Below are 27,949 nucleotides of genomic sequence, written 5' to 3' on the forward strand. Positions count from 1 at the left end.
CGGTTACTGCTTCCCCAACGTTGTACAATTTTGGCAGAATTTCTACCCATTTGTCCCAAATGTCTCTAATGGGGGCAAGTTTATCTATACGTCTGCGTTCATTTCGATCTATTTTATCATCAAAACGCAATACCCGACAAATGTCGTGAAACCTTTGAAGGGACATAGTTCCTCTAAATATTGGTCGACCGCTGTCAGTATTCCATAAAGATTTAGTAGATTCTCCGTATGACCTGTATACGCCTGCTAAGAGCAGCAGACTAATAAAAGCATTTAGAGCACTCAGGTCTAAATTGTTCCATTTCTCACCGTACACTCGGTGTCCTTCAATGTTACTCATTTGTATGATAATATTTTGGATATTCAAATTTATGAATAATGCAAATGCAGATTCAATATTGGATATTCGTGAAATTGCATATCTGGTACGGCCAGGACTAGCACTTATTATATTTGCAGAGGATCTTCTGCCAGCCTGAGCAGGAGGCTGCAAATTCCACCTTAATTCCTTATTTTTAGAAAGGATTTCTTCCGTCTGATTTGTATGGGGATCAGGTTCCTCATCAGTTTCTATTTCCGAGGTTTCTACATTTTCTTCCACCTCACTAATGTAGTCCTCTTCACTCACGTCTTCCACTGGACTGTCATCTGAATCAGAGTTATGCATGAACTCCTCTAATTCAGGTTCACGCCATTTGCGTCGACGCATCATTTTGAAATAATGTGGTAGACAACACTGTAATAAAAAAAAACCTTTGTAAGTAAACAATAATAATAAAGTCTGAGAAAAAAAACAGCTTCAAAAACAATAAGAGCTTCTATACTACATCAAAGCATACCAGTGCTCAATATCCAGCAATCTATCATGCTAAGTGTAGAGCAGTGTATCACACAGTAATAACACTAATTACATGTAATAAAATAAAATAAAAGTATTCCTTTACAATATACAATCTATCAACAGAATTGAATAGGAAAAGCATAACAAGCAACATACCTGTAGAAAACAAAGATACTGCCTGGAACAGAGATATCCTGGAACAGAGGTATGTACACAGCTGCTGTCCAAAGAAACTGAAAGGTAAAATGTCTGTGCTAGCATATGTGTACTGATAAGAGCAGAGAAGATAAGAACCCTTCTGAAAACAAGCAGATAAGCCAGGAAGACAGACTTACTTAGCAAAAAAAAATTATTTGCAAGACTTTACAGCTCAGCTTTACAAAAAAAAAAACGTCTTAGACAGCGCGTTCTGAGCAGTCCGTTCTGCGCATAATATACACGTGTAGTGCACACCTAGTGATCTCTCCGGATGCACTCTACATTTTAGAATAGACTGTGCACCAAAAATAATCAATATAAAGCCATTTTTATGGTGCGCAGATCTCAATGCATACCCCCGGTAGAGCGCGTGTACGACCCCATTGAAATAATTTAGGAAATAAATCAATTGATATACAATAGTAGATGCATATAAATAGACCCAACTGAGGTTATAACTCCTTTATTTCACTGAAAATATGGCCTCACAGCTGTAAAAAACGATGTTGGGTCACTATGACCCGAACACAACAAGTGTAAATTTTTGCGTGTAGCAAAAAGTAAACGAAAAAAATAAATAAATGAAAATACTCATAGGTAGGTCCCCCCAAATGAGGAAAAGTCAAGGAGTCTCAAGTTTTAGAGACTTACAGAAAAAAATCTACAGGCCGCAAAAAGTCTGTTCGGGTCACTATGACCCGAACAGAACAGCAGGGTTAATAGTTCTGCAGCAAGGGCCTTCTGGTACTGCCCCATTTTTGTAGACCTCTCCAACTCAGGAATAAGAGAGTGAAAGTTCTCCTTGTAGAGGGGGTCTAAAAGTGTCATCAACCAGTAAAGACTGTCACCCAACATTTTGACAATGCGAGGGTCACGGTTAAGGCAGCGTAACATAAAGTCAGCCATGGGTGCCAGACTGGTAACGGGCAAGACTTCCGTGTCCTCACCAAGATGACGACTGATAGTGTTGAGCGATCACTAAAATGCTCGGGTGCTCGAAGCTTGGGCCGAGCTAGCCGTGATACTCGGGTGCTCGACCCGAGCAACGAGCCCAATGTTAGTCTATGAGAGACCCGAGCATTTTTGCGGCAGCACCCCTGGCAGTCTGTAGAAAGCCTAAAAAGTGCCCAAAACGATAGTGACAGTGCTCAAAAGACATGGGGGCAGCATGGGGATCGCCCCTGGAAGCATTTCTGACCCCCAGGTCACTGCTGTCAACAACGTGGTCAGAGGTATTAAGCCACTTTTGCGGGCTCACAATAAAACGTTCAAAAACGAAACTGAAACGGTTTTCCTGTGAAATATGTTAAGGAATTTCCTTTCCAGGGTAAAAACTTGTGTATAAGGTAAAATAAATAACCAAAAACAAAAATACTCCTCCACACCTTGGGCTATGTTCACAAGTAGCATTTTTCATGCGTTTTTGCACTTTTGTATTGCTTTCAACCGTGACAAATGCGTTCACCGGGAAATGTCATTTTAACATTTTACAACCTTATCTGGCCATGTGCTGTGTGACACATGCATATAGTGCTGAAAAGACAAGGGATCAGCATGGGGAAGACCCCTGGAAGCATCTCTGACCCCCAGGTCATTGTCTAAAAGTGTGCCCATCAGAAGTGATCCTTGCCGCATCAGAAGATGCAGACTTGCAACTATCCCCGTGCAAGTCCTTGTCCCAGGAAAGTGTTCAATTGTACCTCCCCCATTCCTTGCAATGCAAGCGAAAATATGCAGCCAACCACCCACCCACCCGCAGGCTGCAATACCATACTGCTAGCTTTCACTTGAAATGGGGCCTTTTAGTTTGGAGGAGGCCGAAGCTGGCCACTACCTCATGGCCGCTTCGGCAGCGAGGTATCCATACTCTGTCCCCAGCCGCCCGGCGGCCGGGTGTCCACGCTCGGTCCCCAGCCGCCAGGTGGCGGCCAGGTGTCCATACTCGGTCCCCAGCCGCACTGATTTCTCCTGTCACCTTCCCCCACACTTTTCTTAGCCTGGCCTGCTTTAGGGCAGCATTGGACGAGCCCACCAGAGAACCAGACTCCTCCGGTGGGCCCTGGCTTCTCCATCAGGGGAGTTGAGAGTGCCTAGGTGAGGAGCATGATGATGATGATAGAAGTTAGCATCTGCTTTGTTTTCTTGGAATGCAAGCGCATGTATGTAGTAGCGGCTAGGCCTGAGGTGGTCCGCGTTTTGGCGCATATCCTACCTCCTCTGAGGATTGCTGGATGTTTTCCTGCTACTATCCCAGTTCTATGACTCCCGTTAAAACAAAGCTTCAGGTGATAAATGATGGATGAGGTGGTGGCAAAGGAGAAAGAGCAGGAGGAACAGGGACCATTCACATCAATATCAGGCCAGTCAACCAGATATGTCTTGTAGGATATGTTTCTGTAACAAAAGGAGCGGTTCGGCTACACAGTTATAGGGCATACAGTGAGTGCAATGCCTACCAAAAATTTCAAACCACTCCAATGCCCCTTGGAAATGACATGGAGGTCAGAGGGCATTAACTAAACCTTTTTTTCGATTTATAGCAACTGGGTCTCCCGTGCACTGTTGGCCTAAGCAGTGAATGGAAGGCTTTCCAAAAATTATGAGGAACTGCAATGCCCCTTACAAGAGCCATGTGTGGCACCCCAGGGGTCTGGTCACCACAGTAATAGAGATATTACGTCGGAGAGCAAGTGGGAGGTTTCCTGGTCAGGATCCCTTAAACATGCAACATCCTCCTGCCCCAGTCCGGGGAGGGGAGAATTCTGTCCTTATAAACTGGATCTGGGGCGGGGTTGAGTGAGTCAGAGAACAGTCAGAGTCAGAGTGAGAGCAAGGGAAAGTAACAGCAAGGAGCTCTGTAGGAGCTAGGAGCTAAAGACCAGGGGCTGGAAGCTGAGCAGAGCTCGCCCTGGCAGAAGACAATAGGAACCGGACACAGGAGTCCGAAGCTGTGAGGACTTATATATCCAGCAGCAGAAACCAGCCGGCAGGGGATTTCAGGTCCTCTGGCCATAGAAGCCCGGAGGCTCAGTCACAAGCAAGGGACCAGCACCGCCGTCGTGGAGCGGAGGCTAACAGAAGGCCCCAAGTCACCAGCCATACGGGTGAGCACTACACGGTACACTCAGGGACGTGGGCTACTTCTACCCGCTTACAGCAAGGTAGCCAGGAAGAGTGCAGACAGATGGGGAGGCCTACAACTCCACCTGGCCAGGGGAACTCCTGCTTGCTCACAGACTGACCAGGCCTCTTATGCTAGCCAGTACTCCCGGGAGGGTCTACCTTATAATCATCAGTAAAGACCCTGAACTGCACTGCAAAGACTCTGAGTCGTTCCTGCTGCGCTCGTGCACCATCACCCCCATCATCCACACTCACTGCCCTGAGGCTATACTCCTTCCGAGGGGAGTTATCCCATTCTATGCTGCGCACACAACACCAGCCTCAGCGGTCTGCCTCGCAGCGGTGGTACTCCCTGACCGCAATCCACGGGTGGCGCAGTCGACAATTAACCTCAAAACCTATGAAAGACTGCCACTGGTTTGACCAGCCTGAGCTACGGGACCGGGTCACCGCCACGGAGACTACAGACCCCAGAGACCCGGCACCGGGTATCCCACACACGTGTACACACGGCCCAGGGGGCGCATCACATGCAGTACAGCATATTACAAACATAAGTCCCATTATTGGGGAGTGGGTGTCCCATAGTATTTGCTTATGCCTTGCAAGCAAAAGCTGCCAAAAATTAGGACGGAGCAACTTGCAATGTCCCTTACAAGAGCCATGCAGTACAGCATATTACAAACATAAGTCCCATTATTGGGGAGTGGGTCTCCCATAGTGTTTGCTTATGCTTTCCCAGCAAAAGCTGCCAAAAATTAGGACGGAGCAACCTTCCAATGACCCTTACAAGAGCCATGCAGTACAGCATATTACAAACATAAGTCCCATTATTGGGGAGTGGGTGTCCCATAGTATTTGTTTATGCCTTGCAAGCAAAAGCTGCCAAAAATTAGGACGGAGCAGCTTGCAATGCCCCTTACAAGAGCCATGAAGTACAGCATATTACAAACATAAGTCCCATTATTGGGGAGTGGGTCTCCCATAGTATTTGCTTATGCTTTCCCAGCAAAAGCTGCCAAAAATTAGGACGGAGCAACTTGCAATGCCCCTTACAAGAGCCATGCAGTACAGCATATTACAAACATAAGTCCCATTATTGGGGAGTGGGTGTCCCATAGTATTTGCTTATGCCTTGCAAGCAAAAGCTGCCAAAAATTAGGACGGAGCAACTTGCAATGCCCCTTACAAGAGCCATGCAGTACAGCATATTACAAACATAAGTCCCATTATTGGGGAGTGGGTCTCCCTTAGTATTTGCTTATGCCTTGCAAGCAAAAGCTGCCAAAAATTAGGACGGAGCAACTTGCAATGCCCCTTACAAGAGCCATGCAGTACAGCATATTACAAACATAAGTTCCATTATTGGGGAGTGGGTCTCCCATAGTATTTGCTTATGCTTTCCAAGCAAAAGCTGCCAAAAATTAGGACAGAGCAACTTGCAATGCCCCTTACAAGAGCCATGCAGTACAGCATATTACAAACATAAGTCCCATTATTGGGGTGTGGGAGTCCCATGGTATTTGCTTATGCTTTCCCAGCAAAAGCTGCCAAAAATTAGGAAGGAGGAACTTGCAATGCTGGCACCCTGGTGGTATAGTGGTGGTGGAGGCTGAGGATAAGGAGAAGAAGATTAAACAGCCGAAACGAGGAAGCGTATACCCATGTGTGGGTGTGAAGTGGTGCATGTGAATACACCTCCAGAAATAACACAGTGGATTTGACTTTATGTTACTCTGCTGTCATTTGGTGGTGATGAGAAGTCTGGCCCAATCCAGCCCTTGTTCATTTTGATAAGGGTCAGCTTGTCAGCATTGTCAGTTGACAGGCGAGAGCGCTTATCAGTTATAATTCCCCCAGTGGCACTAAAAACACGCTCCGATAGCACGCTAGCGGCAGGGCAGGCCAGGACCTCCAAGGCGTACAGAGCGAGTTCATTCCAAGTGTCCAGCTTGGATACCCAATAATTAAAAGGCACAGAGGAATCACAGAGGACGCTGGTACGATCGGCAAGGTACTCCCTCACCATCTTTTGAAACTTTCCACTCCTTGTGAGAGTACCCCGCGCCTCAGGGCCTGTAAGCTGGGCGGGTGTCAGAAAACTGTCCCAGAACGTTGACAGTGTTCCCCTGCCTCTGCTGGATTGGAGTTGCATCTCTCTCGCCTGTACGCCTTGGTTGGGCAACGAACTGTGACCTCTGCCGCTAGCGTGTTCAGATGGGAATTTTTTTAAGAGTTCTGCAGCAAGGGCCTTCTGGTACTGCCCCATTTTTGTAGACCTCTCCACCTCAGGAATAAGAGAGTGAAAGTTCTCCTTGTAGCGGGGGTCTACAAGTGTCACCAACCAGTAATGACTGTCACCCAACATTTTGACAACGCGAGGGTCACGGTTAAGGCAGCGTAACATAAAGTCAGCCATGCGTGCCAGACTAGTAACGGGCAAGATTTCCGTGTCCTAACCAAGATGACAACTGACCATGCTCTCCTCCTCCTCCTCCTCTTCCTCTTCCCCCCTGTAATCAGGCCACCCACGCTGAACCGACGGTATGACACTTGTACAGGTACTACCGTCTACAACGCATGATAGCAGCTCCTGTTCTTCCTCCTCCTCCTCCTCCTCCTCCTCTCCCTCATTGTCCCCCAATGCACGTTGGGATGAGATGAGGCTGGGCTGTGTGTAATCGCCCGCTACGGCTTCTTGATCCTTCTCATCATACTCTGGCTGCAATGCCTCCTCTTTAATTCTCTGCAGAGAGCGTTGCAAAAGACAGACAAGTGGGATGCTGACACTAATGATTTCGTCATCGCCACTCACCATCTTGGTGGCCTCCTCAAAGTTAGTCAGGATGGTACATATGTCAGACATCCAGGTCCACTCCTGAGGTCTTATGTGTGGAGTCTGACCTGAATATCGACGGCCTTGTTGCAGCTGGTACTCCACAACTGCTCTCTTCTGCTCACAAATCCTTTGCAACATGTGGAGGGTAGAGTTCCAACGTGTGGGGACATCACACACCAGTCGGTGTGCCGGAAGCTGCAAACGCTGCTGCAACACAGCAAGGGCGGCGGAAGCCGTAGCCGACTTGCGAAAATGAGCTGACAGGCAGCGTACTTTCACGAGCAGATCTGGCAACTCGGGGTACGATTTAAGAAACCGCTGAACTACGAGGTTAAGCACATGAGCCAGGCATGGTACGTGTGTGATCTCACCTCGCCTCAGAGCCGCCACCAGGTTACGGCCATTGTCACACACGACCATGCCGGGATGTAGGTTCAGCGGTCTCAGCCACAGATCTGCCTGCTCTTTCACAGCTGTCCACAACTCACAAGCAGTGTGAGGTTTATCACCTAAGCTTATGAGTTGCCGCTTGGCGGAGGCAGTACTGCAATGCTTCCAGCTTGTAACTGATGTGGTGATATCTGAGATGGAGGCTGAACATGAGGAGGAGGAGGAGGATGCGCAGGAGCTGTACACTGTGGGAGCAACTCTGACTGACATAGGGCCCGCAATCCTCGGTGTGGGGAGGATGTGTTCCTTCCCAAGGTCCGACTGGTTCCCGGCTTCCACTATGTTTACCCAGTGTGCCGTCAGAGAGATGTACCGTCCCTGGCCACAAGCACTTGTCCACGTGTCCGTTGTCAGGTGGACTCTCTCAGTAACTGCGTTGTTGAGGGCACGGCAGATGCTTTGGGACACGTACTTGTGTAGTGCGGGGATGGCACACTGGGCAAAATAGTGTCGGCTGGGGACCTAGTACCGAGGGACGGCCACCGCCATAAGATTGCGGAAGGATTCTGTCTCCACCAGCCTAAAAGGCAGCATTTCCAACGCAAGCAGTCGTGAAATGTGCGAATTTAGGACTGTGGCCTGTGGGGCGTTAGTTGCGAATTTCCTCTTTCGTTCAAAGGTCTGGGATATGGACAATTGAACGCTGCGGTGGGACGTGGACGTGGACGTTGATGCTGTTTCTTGAGAAACTGCCATAACAAGTGAAGACTGAGAGGAGGGGGCATCTTTACATGCAGTATGGACAGGGGATTGCCTTGCACACACAACAGGGGTTTCTATTGCACGCACAACAGTGGAAGAAGCAGTGGTGACACCCGCTGACACTGGTCGTGGACCCTGGGTTTCGCCCCACAAAGTCGGGTGCTTTGCTGCCATGTGCCTGATCATGCTGGTGGTGGTCAGGCTGGTAGTTTTGTCACCCCTGCTGATGCTGGCATGGCAGGTGGAACATATGGCCTTTTTGGGGTTATCAGCAGAGTCTTTAAAAAAATTCCAGACTCTGGAAGACCTACCGCTTGTACTGGCAACGTCCCTCGTGTTGGTGTTACGGGGAACGGTTGCCTGCCTTCTGTCTGCGGCCACCACACTGCTTCTTCCTACCTGTTGGGGTACTCTGCCTCCCTCCCCCTGTGGGCAGCTGGCCTCACTCTGCATGTCCTCCTTCCACGTTGGGTCAGTTACTAGATCATCCACCACCTCCTCCTCTTCCACTTGCGCACCACGATCCTCCTCCTCACTTCCTGCCAATTGTGTCTCGTGATCGTCCACCTCTTGTGACAGATTGCCAACGTCGACTTCCTGTGGCCGTGGCTGTTCAAATATTTAGGCATCGCAACATTTGATCTCCTCTTCCACCACTTCAAGCGTATCAGGCGAGGGGCCCAAATATGGAAATGGTCCAGTGAACAGCTCTTCAGAGTGTCCAAGTGTGGGATCACTTGCTGTCTGATGACACTCGGCATGGTGGGAGGAAGGAGCATCAGGGTGAGGAGGAGTATGCGGTCGAGACTCACGGCTACTAAGAGTTGACCGTGTGGAAGACAGACCGGAGGTGGTGGTGCCCAGGTAACTGGAAGTATTGTCTGCTATCCAATTAATAACCTGTTCACACTGATCAGTTCTCAATACTGGTGTTGTTCTGTGCTTCCCTAGTAATTCGGTCAAGAAGTGGGAGCGAGAAGATGTGGCTGTTGGTTGTGGCACATTTTCACCTTGGCCACGGCCCCGTCCTCTGCACGAACCATCACCAGAACGTCCACTTCCACGTCCCTTGCCACGCGCCTTGCCCATTGTAAATGAAGTAAAATAGCTTACACTTGCACTATCAATGGAAAAAGGGTAATAAAGAGTAGATTAGAACCGTGGAAGAGGAAAACCACAGTTATTGTTTACTGGGGTATACCACACTTTTTTAAATAGAGATATTTGCGGCTGAACAGTGAGCGACACACTCAAACTGCTTTTTTTTTAGATACCAAAGGCCCAAAACTGGATAGTACAGCGATTTGACCCGTGGAACTGCGAAACCACACTGGGATGTCGGGCCTACACAAGACTATTTTCAACATATATATTTTTGTGTCACAACAGTCAGGAGACACTACTGTTTTTCTTTACGGAAAAAACTACCAAAACCTGAATAATAGAGATTTTTTACCGTGGAACAGCAAAACCACAGTTATAATTTACTGGTGTATACCAGGCTTTTTAAAATATATATATATTTGCGGCTGAACAGTGAGCGACACACTCAAACTGTTTTTTTTAGATACAAATGGCCCAAAAGTGGATAATACAGAGGTTTGTACCGTGGAACTGCAAAACCACACTTGTATTTCTCGGGCCTACACCAGACTATTTTCAACAGATATATTTGTGTCTGAAAAATCAGGGAGACACTATTATTATTTTTATACAGCAAAAAATGGCAAGAACAGGATAATAGAGATGTTTTACCGTGGAACATCAAAACCACAGTAATAAATTACTAGTGTATACCAGGCTTTTTAAAATATATATATATATTTGCGGCTGAACAGTGAGCGACACACTCAAACTGTTTTTTTTAGATACAAATGGCCCAAAAGTGGATAATACAGAGGTTTGTACCGTGGAACTGCAAAACCACACTTGTATTTCTCGGGCCTACACCAGACTATTTTCAACAGATATATTTGTGTCTGAAAAATCAGGGAGACACTATTTTTTATTTTTTTTACAGCAAAAAATGCAAAAAGCAGGATAATAGAGATTTTTTACCGTGGAACAGCAAAAGCACACTTCTGTCTCTCTGGCCTACACCAGACTATTTTCAACAGATATATTTGTGTCTGAAAAATCAGGGAGACACTATTATTATTTTTATACAGCAAAAAATGGCAAGAACAGGATAATAGAGATGTTTTACCGTGGAACATCAAAACCACAGTAATAATTTACTGGTGTATACCAGGCTTTTTAAAATATATATATATATTTGCGGCTGAACAGTGAGCGACACACTCAAACTGTTTTTTTTAGATACAAATGGCCCAAAAGTGGATAATACAGAGGTTTGTACCGTGGAACTGCAAAACCACACTTGTATTTCTCGGGCCTACACCAGACTATTTTCAACAGATATATTTGTGTCTGAAAAATCAGGGAGACACTATTTTTTATTTTTTTTACAGCAAAAAATGCAAAAAGCAGGATAATAGAGATTTTTTACCGTGGAACAGCAAAAGCACACTTCTGTCTCTCTGGCCTACACCAGACTATTTTCAACAGATATATTTGTGTCTGAAAAATCAGGGAGACACTATTATTATTTTTATACAGCAAAAAATGCCAAAAACAGGATAATAGAGATGTTTTACCGTGGAACATCAAAACCACAGTAATAATTTACTGGTGTATACCAGGCTTTTTAAAATATATATATATTTGCGGCTGAACAGTGAGCGACACACTCAAACTGTTTTTTTTAGATACAAATGGCCCAAAAGTGGATAATACAGAGGTTTGTACCGTGGAACTGCAAAACCACACTTGTATTTCTCGGGCCTACACCAGACTATTTTCAACAGATATATTTGTGTCTGAAAAATCAGGGAGACACTATTTTTTTTTTTTTACAGCAAAAAATGCAAAAAGCAGGATAATAGAGATTTTTTACCGTGGAACAGCAAAAGCACACTTCTGTCTCTCTGGCCTACACCAGACTATTTTCAACAGATATATTTGTGTCTGAAAAATCAGGGAGACACTATTATTATTTTTATACAGCAAAAAATGCCAAAAACAGGATAATAGAGATGTTTTACCGTGGAACATCAAAACCACAGTAATAATTTACTGGTGTATACCAGGCTTTTTAAAATATATATATATTTGCGGCTGAACAGTGAGCGACACACTCAAACTGTTTTTTTTAGATACAAATGGCCCAAAAGTGGATAATACAGAGGTTTGTACCGTGGAACTGCAAAACCACACTTGTATTTCTCGGGCCTACACCAGACTATTTTCAACAGATATATTTGTGTCTGAAAAATCAGGGAGACACTATTTTTTTTTTTTTTACAGCAAAAAATGCAAAAAGCAGGATAATAGAGATTTTTTACTGTGGAACAGCAAAATCACACTTCTGTCTCTCTGGCCTACACCAGACTATTTTCAACAGATATATTTGTGTCTGAAAAATCAGGGAGACACTATTTTTTTTTTTCAGCAAAAAATGCAAAAAGCAGGATAATAGAGATTTTTTACCGTGGAACAGCAAAAGCACACTTCTGTCTCTCTGGCCTACACCAGACTATTTTCAACAGATATATTTGTGTCTGAAAAATCAGGGAGACACTATTATTATTTTTATACAGCAAAAAATGCCAAAAACAGGATAATAGCGATGTTTTACCATGGAACATCAAAACCACAGTAATAATTTACTGGTGTATACCAGGCTTTTTAAAATATATATATATTTGCGGCTGAACAGTGAGCGACACACTCAAACTGTTTTTTTTAGTTACAAATGGCCCAAAAGTGGATAATACAGAGGTTTGTACAGTGGAACTGCAAAACCACACTTGTATTTCTCGGGCCTACACCAGACTATTTTCAACAGATATATTTGTGTCTGAAAAATCAGGGAGACACTATTTTTTATTTTTTTTACAGCAAAAAATGCAAAAAGCAGGATAATAGAGATTTTTTACCGTGGAACAGCAAAAGCACACTTCTGTCTCTCTGGCCTACACCAGACTATTTTCAACAGATATATTTGTGTCTAAAAAATCAGGGAGACACTATTATTATTTTTATACAGCAAAAAATGCCAAAAACAGGATAATAGAGATGTTTTACCGTGGAACATCAAAACCACAATAATAATTTACTGGTGTATACCAGGCTTTTTAAAATATATATATATTTGCGGCTGAACAGTGAGCGACACACTCAAACTGTTTTTTTTAGATACAAATGGCCCAAAAGTGGATAATACAGAGGTTTGTACCGTGGAACTGCAAAACCACACTTGTATTTCTCGGGCCTACACCAGACTATTTTCAACAGATATATTTGTGTCTGAGAAATCAGGGAGACACTATTTTTTTTTTTTTTACAGCAAAAAATGCAAAAAGCAGGATAATAGAGATTTTTTACCGTGGAACAGCAAAAGCACACTTCTGTCTCTCTGGCCTACACCAGACTATTTTCAACAGATATATTTGTGTCTGAAAAATCAGGGAGACACTATTATTATTTTTATACAGCAAAAAATGCCAAAAACAGGATAATAGAGATGTTTTACCGTGGAACATCAAAACCACAATAATAATTTACTGGTGTATACCAGGCTTTTTAAAATATATATATATTTGCGGCTGAACAGTGAGCGACACACTCAAACTATTTTTTTTAGATACAAATGGCCCAAAAGTGGATAATACAGAGGTTTGTACCGTGGAACTGCAAAACCACACTTGTATTTCTCGGGCCTACACCAGACTATTTTCAACAGATTTATTTGTGTCTGAAAAATCAGGGAGACACTATTTTTTTTTTTTTACAGCAAAAAATGCAAAAAGCAGGATAATAGAGATTTTTTACTGTGGAACAGCAAAAGCACACTTCTGTCTCTCTGGCTTACACCAGACTATTTTCAACAGATATATTTGTGTCTGAAAAATCAGGGAGACACTATTTTTTTTTTTTTTTCTCAGCAAAAAATGCAAAAAGCAGGATAATAGAGATTTTTTTACCGTGGAACAGCAAAAGCACACTTCTGTCTCTCTGGCCTACACCAGACTATTTTCAACAGATATATTTGTGTCTGAAAAATCAGGCAGACACTATTATTATTTTTATACAGCAAAAAATGCCAAAAACAGGATAATAGAGATGTTTTACCGTGGAACATCAAAACCACAGTAATAATTTACTGGTGTATACCAGGCTTTTTAAAATATATATATATTTGCGGCTGAACAGTGAGCGACACACTCAAACTGTTTTTTTTAGATACAAATGGCCCAAAAGTGGATAATACAGAGGTTTTTACAGTGGAACTGCAAAACCACACTTGTATTTCTCGGGCCTACACCAGACTATTTTCAACAGATATATTTGTGTCTGAAAAATCAGGGAGACACTATTTTTTTTTTTTTTTTCAGCAAAAAATGCAAAAAGCAGGATAATAGAGATTTTTTACCGTGGAACAGCAAAAGCACACTTCTGTCTCTCAGGCCTACACCAGACAATTTTCAACAGATATATTTGTGTCTGAAAAATCAGGGAGACACTATTATTATTTTTATACAGCAAAAAATGGCAAAAACAGGATAATAGAGATGTTTTACAGTGGAACATCAAAACCACAGTAATAATTTACTGGTGTATACCAGGCTTTTTAAAATATATATATATTTGCGGCTGAACAGTGAGTGACACACTCAAACTGTTTTTTTTAGATACAAATGGCCCATAGAACTGCAAAACCACACTTCTATTTCTCTGGCCTACACCAGACTATTTTCAACAGATATATTTGTGTCTGAAAAATCAGAGGCACACTTTTTTTTGGGGGGGGGGGCACCTAAAGGTTAATAAGATGGGTATTTGTACATTGTGAAGGAGGAAAAAAAAAAGAGGATTTAGATAAAAAAAAAAAGGATTTTTCCTGGCCCCTGGGACCTGGAGCTAAGTCCAGCAATTTCAGCAACAGGAGCAGCACACAGGACTGTAATGCAGCATTTGCTGGTATAACCACTGCGTCTCCTATACAGCCTGCCTGCCTGCCTGCCTGATATACCTGGGATGGATATTAGTCCTCAGAAGGACTGTTTGTTTGATCTGGCAGCCTTTACAGACCTTACACTAACTAATTTGCAGGATATATCTCTCCCTAAATCAGCAGCGCTGTCCCTACACTGTCTGATCCGGAGCGACTGTGTCCAAGATGGCGGCGCCCAGTTTTAAATACTCGAGGTGACGCTGTGCGGCCAGCCAATCACTGTAATGCCCACAAACAACATGGCTGCGGCATTACAGTGACTGACTGGCAATCCCTGCATGTTCATTGGCTCTGTAAAGAGCGCCAAGCATGCAGGGCGGAGACCCGAGCTCCCGCCCGAGTAACCCGGAAATGCTCGGTGCTCGCCGAACATCCCGAGTAGCGTGATGCTCGGGCGAGTACCGAGCAGTGTCGAGCATGTTCGCTCAACACTAATAACCAACAGTGTCAGGGAAAGCCCCTGTTGCCTCATTTGCCCATGTTATGTCTGTTCACACATGCTATTTATACTATAGGTGTCTTTTTAATTTATTTAAATAAAGTAATTCATTATTTTAGTAAACATATTGTGTTCTAATTACGTTTTAGGTTTTTTGAAACACTTATGGTCCTCTTTGTATCTATGCAATGTTTAGTGGTATACCCCTTAAATACCTATGAGGTCCTATTTTTTCATTGTTTTTTTGCTCCTTTATTGTGGAGGTGGATGCGTCAGATGTCGGGGTAGGAGCTGTGCTGTCTCAGGATTCATCACCTGGTAAATGGCGTCCATGTGCCTTCTTTTATAAAAAATTGTCTTCAGCTGCGAGAAATTATGACGTGGGTAATAGGGAACTTTTGGCAATCAAATTGGCGTTCGAGGAATGGCGACATTGGTTGGAGGGGGCTGTCCATCCTATTACTGTTATTACTGACCATAAGAACCTGTCATATCTCCAGTCAGCTAACCGTCTCAACCCCAGATGGTCCCTGTTTTTTACTAGGTTCAATTTTGTTGTCACTTTTCGTCAAAGGGTCGAGGCTGATACTTTGTCCCGGAGCTTCCCTGGTGGTGGTGATCATGAGAACCCTGCCCCGATATTACAGAAAGGGGTGGTCATTTCAGCACTTTATCCTGAACTGGAGGGTGAGGTTTTGGAGGCACACTCCTGCCACCTGTTCTACAGGAAAGTTATTTGTACCATCTGATCTGTGCCGCAAGGTAATTAAGGAACATCATAACTCTGTGCTTGCTGGGCATCCAGGTGGTAAGGCAACCACGGACCTCCTTTCTCGTTGTTTTTGGTGGCCGGGGTTGCATCGGGATGTGATTGAACACGTAGCTGCTTGCAATATTTGCGTGCATTCTAAGGTTTCGCATACCCGTCCGTCTTGTACTCTTTTTCCTCTACCTATCCCTAGTAGGCCATGGACACACTTGTCCATGGATTTTATTACTGACCTACCGGATTTTGCAGGCAAACTGGTGGTTTTGGTGGTAGTAGACGGGTTCAGTAAAATGGTTCACTTTGTCGCATTGCCTGCATTTCCAAATGCCAAGACACTTGCTCAGGTGTTCATGAACGAGATTGTGAAGCTTCATGGGGTTCCCTCCGATGTAGTGTCAGATCGGGGGACCCAGTTTGTTTTCAAGTTCTGGAAGGCATTCTGTTTTTGACTGGGGGTGCAGCTGTCTTCCACCTTCAGTCAATTGGTCAGACCGAGTGTGTCAATCAGAATTTGGAGACCTACCTCAGGTGTTTCGTCTCCGAAAATCAAGAGGATTAGGCATCCTGCTTACTGCTGGCAGAATTTGCCATTAATAATCATCGGCAAGAATCCACTGGAAGGTCACCGTTCTTCGGTGCATACGGTTATCATCCACAGTTTGGTACCTTCAGTGGGGGGGGAGCTTCAGGAATTCCTGAAGATGAACGGTCTGCTTCATCACTCTCCTCGGTATGGCAGGGTGTTCTGAGTAATTTAAAGATCATTGGAGACGGGTATAAACTTATGGCTGACAGAAAACGCCTGCCAAGTCCGGACCTGAATGTGAATGACTTTGTGTGGTTATCTACCAGGAATATAAGATTGAAAGTTCCTTCTTGGAAGCTGGGACCTAGGTTTATTGGTCCCTATAAAATAACCACCGTCATTAACCCAACAGCATTTCGTCTTGAACTTCCTCTTGTCCTTAAGGTTCACAATGTGTTCCAAAGGTCCTTACTCAAAAAGTATGTGGAACCTCTTGAGCCCTCACCTCTACCACCGCCCCCATTAAAGGTTGATGGTAATCTGGAGTTTCAGATTTCGAGGATTGTAGATTCCCGTCTCCAACCTCGTTCTCTGCAATACTTGGTGCACTGGAAAGGCAATGGTCCAGAGGAGAGGATGTAGGTTTCAGCGTCAGAGGTGAATGCTCCCAGATTTGTTCGCTCATTCCACACCTATTTTCCTGAGAAACCCGGTCCTGAGGGTCCGGAGGCCACTCGTAGAGGAGGGGGGGTACTGTCACGGGTATGTCAGAAGTGACAGACAGTCGCACTGCAGTTGGTTGGCATTACAGACATCTTCTTAGATGAGAGGCTGTCTTTAGGACCCAGCGGCTACCTCCCTCTGGCTAATTATCTCTCTGGCCTGGGTGTATAAATACCTGGTGTGTCTGAGAGGGAGGTGCCGACTATATTCATTTCTACTTGTGAAGGCTTAGCAAGAGCAGTACTTCGTCCTCTCTGGAGCTTGAGGCCGAGCACGCATTTTTTTGGAGTCATCTAAAGCTAAGCAATGTCCCCCCGTTTGTCTACCCTTGTTGTCTATAGAGTTTAGTGGAGATCGACTAGTGCTCATCTCGTCCCATCCCTAGCCTTAGCCATATGTCAGGAAAAGACAGGGTGAGGCACGCGTGCAGAGATTAGTGCAGAGCCAATATATGGACGGTAGTTGAAACAGGGTGACACTAGACCAGACTAGGAGGTCTCCACTCCCCCCTTTCCCTAGAGTCTGGGCTCTAGGTCCCTCTTCCCTCTGTGTTGCACTAAGTCTTTCCCACACCTGGTGTAATATCCATACAGTATAATGGGTCCCATATAGTCCTCCATACACAATAATGGGCCCCACATAGTCCTCCATATAGTATAATGGGCCCCACATAGGGGTGGTGGTTCTGGTGTCGTGGGCCAAATAAAACCACCTTGCAGTCCAGAGTTTGACATGTATGCTCTACAGGAGCATCTCACTAAATTAGAATATCATCAAAAGGTTAATTTATTTCAGTTCTACAATACAAAAAGTGAAACTCATATATTATATAGAGTCATGACAGAGTGATCTATTTCAAGTGTTTATTTCCATTAATGTTGATGATTATGGCTTACAGCCAATGAAAACACAAAAGTCATTATCTCAGTAAATTAAAATAATTAACAAAAACACCTGCAAAGGCTTCCTAATTGTTTAAAAAGGTCCCTTATTCTGTTTCAATAGGCTCCACAATCATGGGGAAGACTGCTGACTTGAGAGATGTCCAGAAGGCAGTCATTGACATACTCCACAATGTCCCAGAGTCTGGAGGAAGAGTGGAGAGGCCACAATCCAAGCTGCTGGAGGTCTAGTGTGAAGTTTCCACAATCAGTGATGGTTTGGGGAGCCATGTCTTCTGCTGGTGTAGGTCCACTGTGTTTTATCAAGACCAAAGTCAGCGCAGCCATCTACCAGGACATTTTAGAGCACTTCATGCTTCCCTCTGCCGACAAGCTTTTTGGAGATGGAAATGTCATTCTCCAGCAGGATTTGGCACCTGTCCACACTGCCAAAAGTACCAATACCTGGTTTAAAAACAACAGTATCACTGTGCTTTATTGGCAGCAAACTCGCATGACCTTAACCCCATAGAGAATCTATGGTGCAGGGACGGGCTGGGCCCATGGGCAGAGGGGCAAATGCCCCCCCAGGCTGATCCTCCAGCAGAAGTTTTGGGCCACCCAGCCATCAATCATCGCCTCAATGGTCGGCGTGTGGCCTGATGGGAGAGCGTGCGGCCTGATGGGAGGGCGCGCACAGAAGAGAGTAGCCGCGGCGCTAGTGAAAGGGGGATAGTGCGCTGACAAGGGTAAGGGGATGGCCTGTGGGCCCAGAAGTGGGTAGTGATCAGCGTTGGAATGGCAGAGGTGAGTATTTATTTATTTTTTTAATCTGGGGCCATGTATACTATGTGGAGGACCATATGGGGTCATGTATACTGTGTGGAGCACCATGTGGGGCCATGTATACTATGTGGAGTACCATGTAAGGCCATGTATACTGTGTGGTGCACTATGTGGGGCCATGTATATTGGGTAGAGCACCATGTGGGGCCACGTATACTATGTGGAGCACTATGCGAGGTCATGTATACTGTGTGGAGTACTATGTGGTGCCATGTATATAGTACGGAGCACTATGCAGGGCCGTGTATAAAGTATGGAGCACTATGTGGGGCCATGTATACAGGACGGAGGACTATGCAGGGCCATGTATACAGTACGGAGCACTATGCGGGGCCATGTACACAGTGCGAAGGCACTATGCGGGGCCGTGTATACAGTACAGAGCACTATGCAAGGCCGTGTATACAGTACGGAGCACTATGCGGGGCCGTGTATACAGTACGGAGCACTATGCGGGGCCGTGTATACAATACGGAGCACTATGGGGGCCATGTATACAGTATGGAGGACTATGCGGGGCCTTGTATACAGTACAGAGCACTATGGGGGCCGTGTATACAGTATGGAGCACTATGGGGGCCGTGTATACAGTATGGAGGACTATACGGGGCCTTGTATACAGTACGGAGGACTATATAGGACCATGAATACAGTACAGAGCACTATGCAGGGCCATGTATACAGTACGGAGCACCATGCGGGGCCATGTATACACTATGGAGCACCATAGGACTATGCAGGGCCATATATACAGTGCGGGGCCACGTATACAGCACGGAGCACTATGCGGGGTCATGTATACAGTACAGAGCACTATGTGGGGCCCATTATACTGTATGGAGGACTATGAGGGGCCCATTGTACTGTATGGAGCACTATGTGGGGCTATTGTACTGTATGGAGGACTATGTGGGCCATTATACTGTATGGAGCACTATGTGGGGCCATTATACTGTATGGAGGACTATGTGGGGCTCATTATACTGTATGAAGGATTATGAGGGGCCCATTATACTGTATGGAGGACTATGTGGGGTCCATTGTACTGTATGGAGGACTATGAGGGGCTCATTGTACTGTATGGAGCACTATGTGGGGCCATTATACTGTATGGAGCACCATGTGGGGCCATGTATACTATGTGGAGTACCATGTAAGGCCATGTATACTGTGTGGTGCACTATGTGGGGCCATGTATATTGTGTAGAGCACCATGTGGGGCCATGTATACTATGTGGAGCACTATGCGAGGTCATGTATACTTTGTGGAGCACTATGTGGCGCCACGTATACTGTGTGGAGTACTATGCGGTGCCATGTATACAGTACGGAGCACTATGCAGGGCCATGTATACAGTACAGAGGACTATGCAGGGCCATGTATACAGTACGGAGCACTATGCGGGGCCATATATACAGAACGGAGCACTATGCTGGGCCGTGTATACAGTACAGAGCACTATGCAAGGCCGTGAATACAGTACGGAGCACTATGCGGGGCCGTGTATATAGTACAGAGCACTATGCAAGGCCGTGAATACAGTACGGAGCACTATGCGGGGCCGTGTATACAGTATGGAGCACTATGCGGGGCCGTGTATACAGTACGGAGCACTATGGGGGTCATGTATACAGTATGAAGGACTATGCAGGGCCTTGTATACAGTATGGAGCACTATGGGGGCCGTGTATACAGTATGGAGCACTATGGGGGCCGTGTATACAGTATGGAGGACTATGCAGGGCCTTGTATACAGTACGGAGGACTATGTGAGGCGGTGTATACAGTATGGAGGACTATGCGGGGCCATGTATACAGTACGGAGGACTATATAGGTCCATGAATACAGTACGGAGCACTATGCAGGGCCATGTATACAGTACGGAGCACCATGCGGGGCCATGTATACACTATGGAGCACCATAGTCCTATGCAGGGCCATGTATACAGTGCGGGGCCACGTATACAGCACGGAGCACTATGCGGGGTCATGTATACAGTACTGAGCACTATGTGGGGCCCATTATACTGTATGGAGGACTATGAGGGGCCCATTGTACTGTATGGAGCACTATGTGGGGCCATTGAACTGTATGGAGGACTATGTGGGCCATTATACTGTATGGACCACTATGTGGGGCCATTATACTGTATGGAGGACTACGTGGGGCCCATTATACTGTATGGAGGACTATGGGGGGCCCATTATACTGTATGGAGGACTATGTGGGGCCCATTGTACTGTATGGAGGACTATGAGGGGCCCATTGTACTGTATGGAGCACTATGTGGGGCCATTGTACTGTAAGGAGCACTATGTGGAGCCATTATACTGTATGCAGCACTATGTGGGGCCATTATACTGTATGGAGGACTATGTGGGGCCCATTATACTGTATGGAGGCCTATGAGGGGCCCATTATACTGGTATGGAGCACTATGTGGGGCCATTATACTGTATGGAGCACTGTGTGGGGCCATTATACTGTATGGAGGACTATGTGGGGCCCATTATACTGTATGGAGGACTATGTGGGGCCCATTGTACTGTATGGAGGACTATGAGGGGTCCATTATACTGTGGAGCACTATGTGGGGCCATTATACTGTATGGAGGGCTATGAGGGGCCCAGTATACTGTATGGAGGACTCTTTGTGGCTATTATACTGTATGGAGCACTATGTGGGGCCATTATATTGTATGGAGCACTATGTGGGGCCCATTATACTGTATGGATGACTATGTGGAGCCCATTATACTGTATGGAGGACTATGTGGGGCCATTATACTGTATGGAGCACTATGTGGGCCGTGTATACAGTATGGAGCACTATGGGGGCCATGTATACAGTATGGAGCACTATGGGGGCCGTGTATACAGTATGGAGGACTATGCAGGGCCTTGTATATAGTACGGAGGACTATGTGAGGCGGTGTATACAGTATGGAGGACTATGCGGGGCCATGTATACAGTACGGAGGACTATATAGGTCCATGAATACAGTACGGAGCACTATGCAGGGCCATGTATACAGTACGGAGCACCATGCGGGGCCATGTATACACTATGGAGCACCATAGTCCTATGCAGGGCCATGTATACAGTGCGGGGCCACGTATACAGCACGGAGCACTATGCGGGGTCATGTATACAGTACTGAGCACTATGTGGGGCCCATTATACTGTATGGAGGACTATGAGGGGCCCATTGTACTGTATGGAGCACTATGTGGGGCCATTGAACTGTATGGAGGACTATGTGGGCCATTATACTGTATGGACCACTATGTGGGGCCATTATACTGTATGGAGGACTACGTGGGGCCCATTATACTGTATGGAGGACTATGGGGGGCCCATTATACTGTATGGAGGACTATGTGGGGCCCATTGTACTGTATGGAGGACTATGAGGGGCCCATTGTACTGTATGGAGCACTATGTGGGGCCATTGTACTGTAAGGAGCACTATGTGGAGCCATTATACTGTATGCAGCACTATGTGGGGCCATTATACTGTATGGAGGACTATGTGGGGCTCATTATACTGTATGGAGGCCTATGAGGGGCCCATTATACTGGTATGGAGCACTATGTGGGGCCATTATACTGTATGGAGCACTGTGTGGGGCCATTATACTGTATGGAGGACTATGTGGGGCCCATTATACTGTATGGAGGACTATGTGGGGCCCATTGTACTGTATGGAGGACTATGAGGGGTCCATTATACTGTGGAGCACTATGTGGGGCCATTATACTGTATGGAGGGCTATGAGGGGCCCAGTATACTGTATGGAGGACTCTTTGTGGCTATTATACTGTATGGAGCACTATGTGGGGCCATTATATTGTATGGAGCACTATGTGGGGCCCATTATACTGTATGGATGACTATGTGGAGCCCATTATACTGTATGGAGGACTATGTGGGGCCATTATACTGTATGGAGCACTATGTGGGGCCATCATACTGTAAGAGAACTATGTGGGGCCCATTATACTGTATGGGGGACTATGTGGGGCCCATTATACTGTATGGAGGACTATGAGGGGCCCATTATACTGCATGGAGCACTATGTGGGGCCATTATACTGTATGGAGGACTATGCTGGGCCATTATACTGTACGGAGGACTATGTGGGGCCCATTATACTGTATGGAGGACTATGTTGGGCCATTATACTGTATGGAGCACTATGTGGGGCCCATTATACTGTATGGAGCACTCTGTGGGGCCATTACTCTGTATGGAGGACTATATGGGGCCATTATACTGTATGGAGGACTCTTTGTGGCCATTATACTGTATGGAGGACTATGTGGGGCCATAATACTGTATGGAGGGCTATGTGGGGCCATTATACTGTATGGAGTGTTGTGTGGGGAATACAGTTGGAGAATCATACTATGATGGAGTCACCATTCTTTGTTGAGGGGATTGAGGGAGAGCGGTACAGTATGGTTATCATGTGACATGTTGAAGTAGTGCTGTTGCTTCAAAAGCATCCTGTAACTATTAGAAATAACACAAGCACAGGAAACAGGATGTGTTGTGCTTCAGAAGCATTTAGCACAGGAGACAGGGAGTGTTTTAGCAGAGCCCCAGGGAGATTGTGGGGAACTTGTTATTGTAGTCTGGCTGAAGCTGAAGAGAAAGGTGGTGTGTTATCTGTATCTGACAGAAGGCAACTGAACAGGATTCAGATCTGGAGAGAAACTAAACACAGGTCAGATAAACTCCCTGAGCTAAGAGTGCAGAGTATTATCGGGCAGAAAGATAAAGACTGGAAGGAATTGTGTCACAGGGATCATCTCCCTCATCAAACCCTCCACCTCTCCATCTCCATGCAGGATAAAGAATGCTGTGTACTATTGTGTCCTCGTGAAGGAAAAGCCTGTGGTTTTGTATGCATAGAATTGTGCTGCTAAGAGATCTAATCTATGCTGAATTATGCTACTGAAGAGACTGATGTTACAGTGCCTGCTTTAATAGACTGTACTGTGGTGGAGCCTGTTGCTTCAAAGAGTTAAATGGTACAGGCTGTACTTGATTATACTCCACTGTTCAACTGTTTATGAAGACTCTTGTCAGTTGTGTCCGGTCAGCAACTGAATCTATCATGTGCCTGCGAGAAGCTGCAGCCTATGATCGCCATGAGTAACGGTTCCCCCAGGATTCCAACGAATTCATGAAACCCGTCTCGCCCTATCTGAACCTAGCGGCGTGCGTGTAAGAATCATACTGTGATGGGGTCACCATTCTTTGTTGGGGGGATTGAGGGAGAGGGGTACAGTAGGGTCATCATACTGTTTTCATTAAAATTGGTGGTATTATAATGATTTTATAATGATGTTATTCTATGGGGCAGTGCTGATCAGCATTACCTTTCTCATATGCAAATTGCCTCTTCAGAGAAAAAGAGGACTTGTACTCTATAGCGCCACCTATTGGAAGCAGCAATCCTACAAGTCACAATCAACCCTTTAACAAGTCGTGCAATATGACTTAGGATAATAGCCAAATCAGAATCTCAATTTGCAGACACGGTGTTTCGGGCTGTTGGCGCTCGTCAGTGCAAAGTATGAGATCTGATTTGGCTAGGTGAGAGGCTCTGGACTGCACGATTTGTTAAAGGGTTGATTGTGACTTGTAGGATTGCAGCTTCCAATAGGTGGCGCTATAGATTACAAGTCCTCTTTTTCTATGAAGATGGAATTTGAATATTACATTTCCCAGAGGAGCATTGCATGGCGAATAAGCCTCCTTACCTTGACGTGCCAGAGCTGGTGCGTCACTCTCCATGAGGAGAAACGTTACCCCTTAGACCTTTCTTATATCGAGTGTTGGCCGCAGATGTGCAGCTCTCTCCATTTATGAGTATGAAAGCTCTTAATATTGTGCCAAGCACACTTGTTCTGCACTTTTCTATATAGATGAATGGAGAGAGCTGCTCATGCGCAAAGAGATTGGTACAAACCTTGCAGATCACATCCTTCAACCAAAACTAAGAAAAATTCTAAACTCAGAATGAAAGTAGATATTTACCAAGGACTGGTGAGAAAATATAGAGTCCTCTTGGGAGGAAGAGAAGATGAAATGTTTTGAGAATTGCTATTCTGTGTAGGGCTCTTTCCTTCACTTGGTTCTATAGAAAAAAAAGGAGTTGTCATTTGGCTAAAAATTTGGGGCAAAATCCACCAAGAAATTGTAGCAATTCGGCAAATAGCACGGCATTCTTCTCTCTGTAGTGCTTAGTGAATACTAACTGTGCCATTAACTATTATTACTGCTATATGTACTGTATTGTAGCAAAACCAGGTACGACAGGGTTAAGTCCTAGCTCTGCAGGATTTGATTAGATGCACCTGCTTAGTTTTTTACTAGACGTAAGGGCCTGTGTTCACTAGGTGTATCAGTCTGCTGGATGGAGCAGAGTCGAGTGTGCTGCTGGTGAGTGACCAGTCAAAATGTGAGCTGTAGATGAGAGAGAGAGATGTGCCAGGGTCTTTCTGTGAATGGAGACTGCATGGGGCAGCTAGAAAAGCTGAGCAGTCTGTGTGATGGAGCCGCAGAGTAACGTGTGGAAGCTGAAGCCTGTTCAGTGTGAACTGTGCCCGGAGTTGAAGACTTCTGTTTGGCGCTGGAAGCTGCTGGAGCTCAGGCTGAAGGTGATACTGAGACTGGTAGGATCATAGCTCATTGCCTGTGTGAGCGCTACCTAATGCTTACATGAGAGCGTGAATCCCTAGAGGATACATTTGCAATTTTGTGCCAAGTTACATGACCCATTTGTTGTATCTTGTAGGAAAAGAGTCATCCACCTGTACCCCAGACATCAATAACAAGAGGAGGAAAGTATGCCTCTCCCTGGGATCAGTGGAACAATCACAATACAAATTCCCAGGAAGAAAAAGGAAAGGTTTACTGACCCCGAGAACCAGAAACTTGTAGACACAATCTTAGCGCACGTTGAGAAACTCTTTAGGCCTAAGCCATTCAACGCGTCAGGCAGAGCCGCCATCTGGAATAAGGTGGTGAAGGAGGTTAATAAAGTAGGTGGCATGAGGAGCACGATCCAAGAATGCAAGAAGAGATGGCATGAGTATAGGAGGAAAATCAAACAAGGTATTGAAAACTGCAAGGAGCAGTCTAGGATGGGTGGCCCGATGGTGCCTATTTCAGATGCCTTCACCGAATGACAGCTAAAGGTCGCTACATTTTTTAAACTGGATGCCAGCAAAGCCCCAAGAAATGAAATGCATCAGGCATCTTCATTGGATATCGGTAAATATATCATAACATCCTCACTCATGGTCATGGCCAAGGACAAACTAATGAAGGCGTTGGGGTTGTCCGGGACTGAGACAGTGGTTGAACTGCTCTATTGACATCTGTTTTATTTATCATAATTCTATTGATATATACACTTTAAAGTGATATCCCAATCTCAATAAGTGATGGCATTTGGTAATATATGCCATCAACTATTGCTCCCTATGGGTCTGAACTCTCCTGACAATGATAGTACAGCAGCGCTGATTCACCACTGGGTCCCATTCACAGCTTTTCTTTTCCCGGCTATCCTCAAGGGCAGTAGAAACACAATTTTTCAAAAAATTCTGATATTTTTTTCTAATGTTATACAACCCCTAAAATAGGTCTTAAAGAGTTGCTCCATTTCTCTTATATTAAGGACCTTTCTTTAAGGTGGGCTATTAATATCAGATTAGTGGGGGCCAACACCCAGCACCCTCACCAATCAGCTGTTTTTGGCTCCAGATGCAGCCGGATGTTAGTAGACGCTGAGCTGAACAGCTCCGTTAATTGTGCAGCGGTCGCTGCAGGGTAGTACAGATCCACTCCTTTGCACCTGGCAGGGGCCACTACACATTTGACGGGCTGTACTGTTCAGCTTCACAACCGCTAACGTCCTGGTTCTGCCAGCATCAAGAACAGCTAATCAGTAGGGGGTGCGGGGTGTGGGACACCAGCAATCTGATATTGATGATGACGTATCTTGAGGAAAGGTCCTTAATATAAGAGTAGTGAAGCAACCCTTTAAATAACTCCTAAAGAGTATAATAAAAAAATAATATTTCACAGCTTTTTATTTTAGAGGAAACTTTTTCCAGATAATTCACTTAAATACTTAAATTAACACGAAACATAGACATGATTAGATTAAATAACCTGTTTTAGATTTGTGCATAAGGATTTTCGTCCATGACTTCCAGACCAGAACGCTCCTCCTAACCTGGCGGCATCAAACTCTTCTGATTTGTACATCATAATTGCAGCACGATGTGCCACCGGCCCTACAAATCAGAGGAAGCACCAGGTAGTAGGAGGCTCATCGAGCTCAGGTTTGGCTGCCACGGACTACCAACATGGCCGCTAGACTATGGTGCTGCAAATCTTTTTGCTCAACTCCAATAATTATTCTCTCCTCCTCCCTCAAAAAAGAAATTATACCTCTACTGATCACTTCCATCTTGACTGGTGACTGGGTGGTGTCCTGCACCGTAGCCAATGGTTTGTCCAACTGAAGACTGGGCAGTGGGGGGAGGCTCTTGCTGCAGCCAGGTGTCTTAGAGCCACACATGGGTCAGTGAAAAAGACAAGGAGGGAGAAGGCTGAGATCTTGAGACCCAGCAAGATTATTTATCCATATATTATTAATTCTAAAATGAGACATAACATTATTGAAGAAAAGGAGATTAATGGAAGAGGGGCAGGGATATTTTTTGTGTTTACTGCTCTTTTAAAGCCGCACGCGATGTTAATCCACATTTCTTCTTCCTACTTATGTTTCCTTTAGGAGAATGTGTTTCGTCTGATGACTTTGTGCTGCCCCCCTCCTATATTATCGAGTCTGAAGATGAAATAATGCCCAGCCAAAACACTCCCTTTCTGCCAATGACTTGCTTGCCAAGTACCAGTCACCAGGATAAGTTCGTTTCTCAGTCTCATGAGGAGCCTCAGGCTGCGAAAAAACCAAGAGCTCCTCCTCGCAAAACCGAGGCAGCAGATAAGCCCAAACCACCACATACCGCCACAGAGTCCTCACTACCATTGAAGACCCAGGTTGATCAGTTAATGGCTCAGCAAAAGGTAATGATTAGTGTTGAGCGAGCATGCTCGACACTGCTCGGTACTCGCCCGAGCATCACGCTACTCGGGATGTTCGGAGAGCACCGAGCATTTCCAGGTTGCTCGGGCGGGAGCTCAGGTCTCCGCCCTGCATGTTTGGCGCTCTTTAAAGAGTCAATGAACATGCAGGGATTGCCAGCCAGTCACTGTAATGCCGCAGCCATGTTGTTTGAGGGCATTACAGTGATTGGCTGACCACACAGCATCACCTCGAGTATTTAAAACCGGGTGCCGCCATCTTGGACACAGTCTCTCCGAATCAGACAGTGTAGGGACAGCGCTGCTGATTTAGGGAGAGATATATCCTGCAAAATAGTTAGTGTAGGGTCTGTAAAGGCTGCCAGATCAAACAAACAGTCCTTCTCAGGACTAATATC

The 27,949-nt window shown here is 45.4% G+C and overlaps 1 long non-coding RNA gene across 1 annotated transcript; it reads left to right on the forward strand.

The window, feature by feature from the left end:
- Nucleotides 1–542: 542 nt before the first annotated feature.
- Nucleotides 543–27,949, forward strand: LOC141172703 (uncharacterized). The gene is made up of 3 exons (XR_012252526.1): nt 543–1,046; nt 25,228–25,706; nt 27,241–27,949. It is a non-coding gene; the product is annotated as an uncharacterized lncRNA (long non-coding RNA).

Source organism: Phyllobates terribilis, unplaced genomic scaffold, assembly GCF_046119375.1.
Source record: "Phyllobates terribilis strain yellow unplaced genomic scaffold, ASM4611937v1 Scaffold_12__6_contigs__length_324123572, whole genome shotgun sequence".
Taxonomy (NCBI): domain Eukaryota; kingdom Metazoa; phylum Chordata; class Amphibia; order Anura; family Dendrobatidae; genus Phyllobates; species Phyllobates terribilis.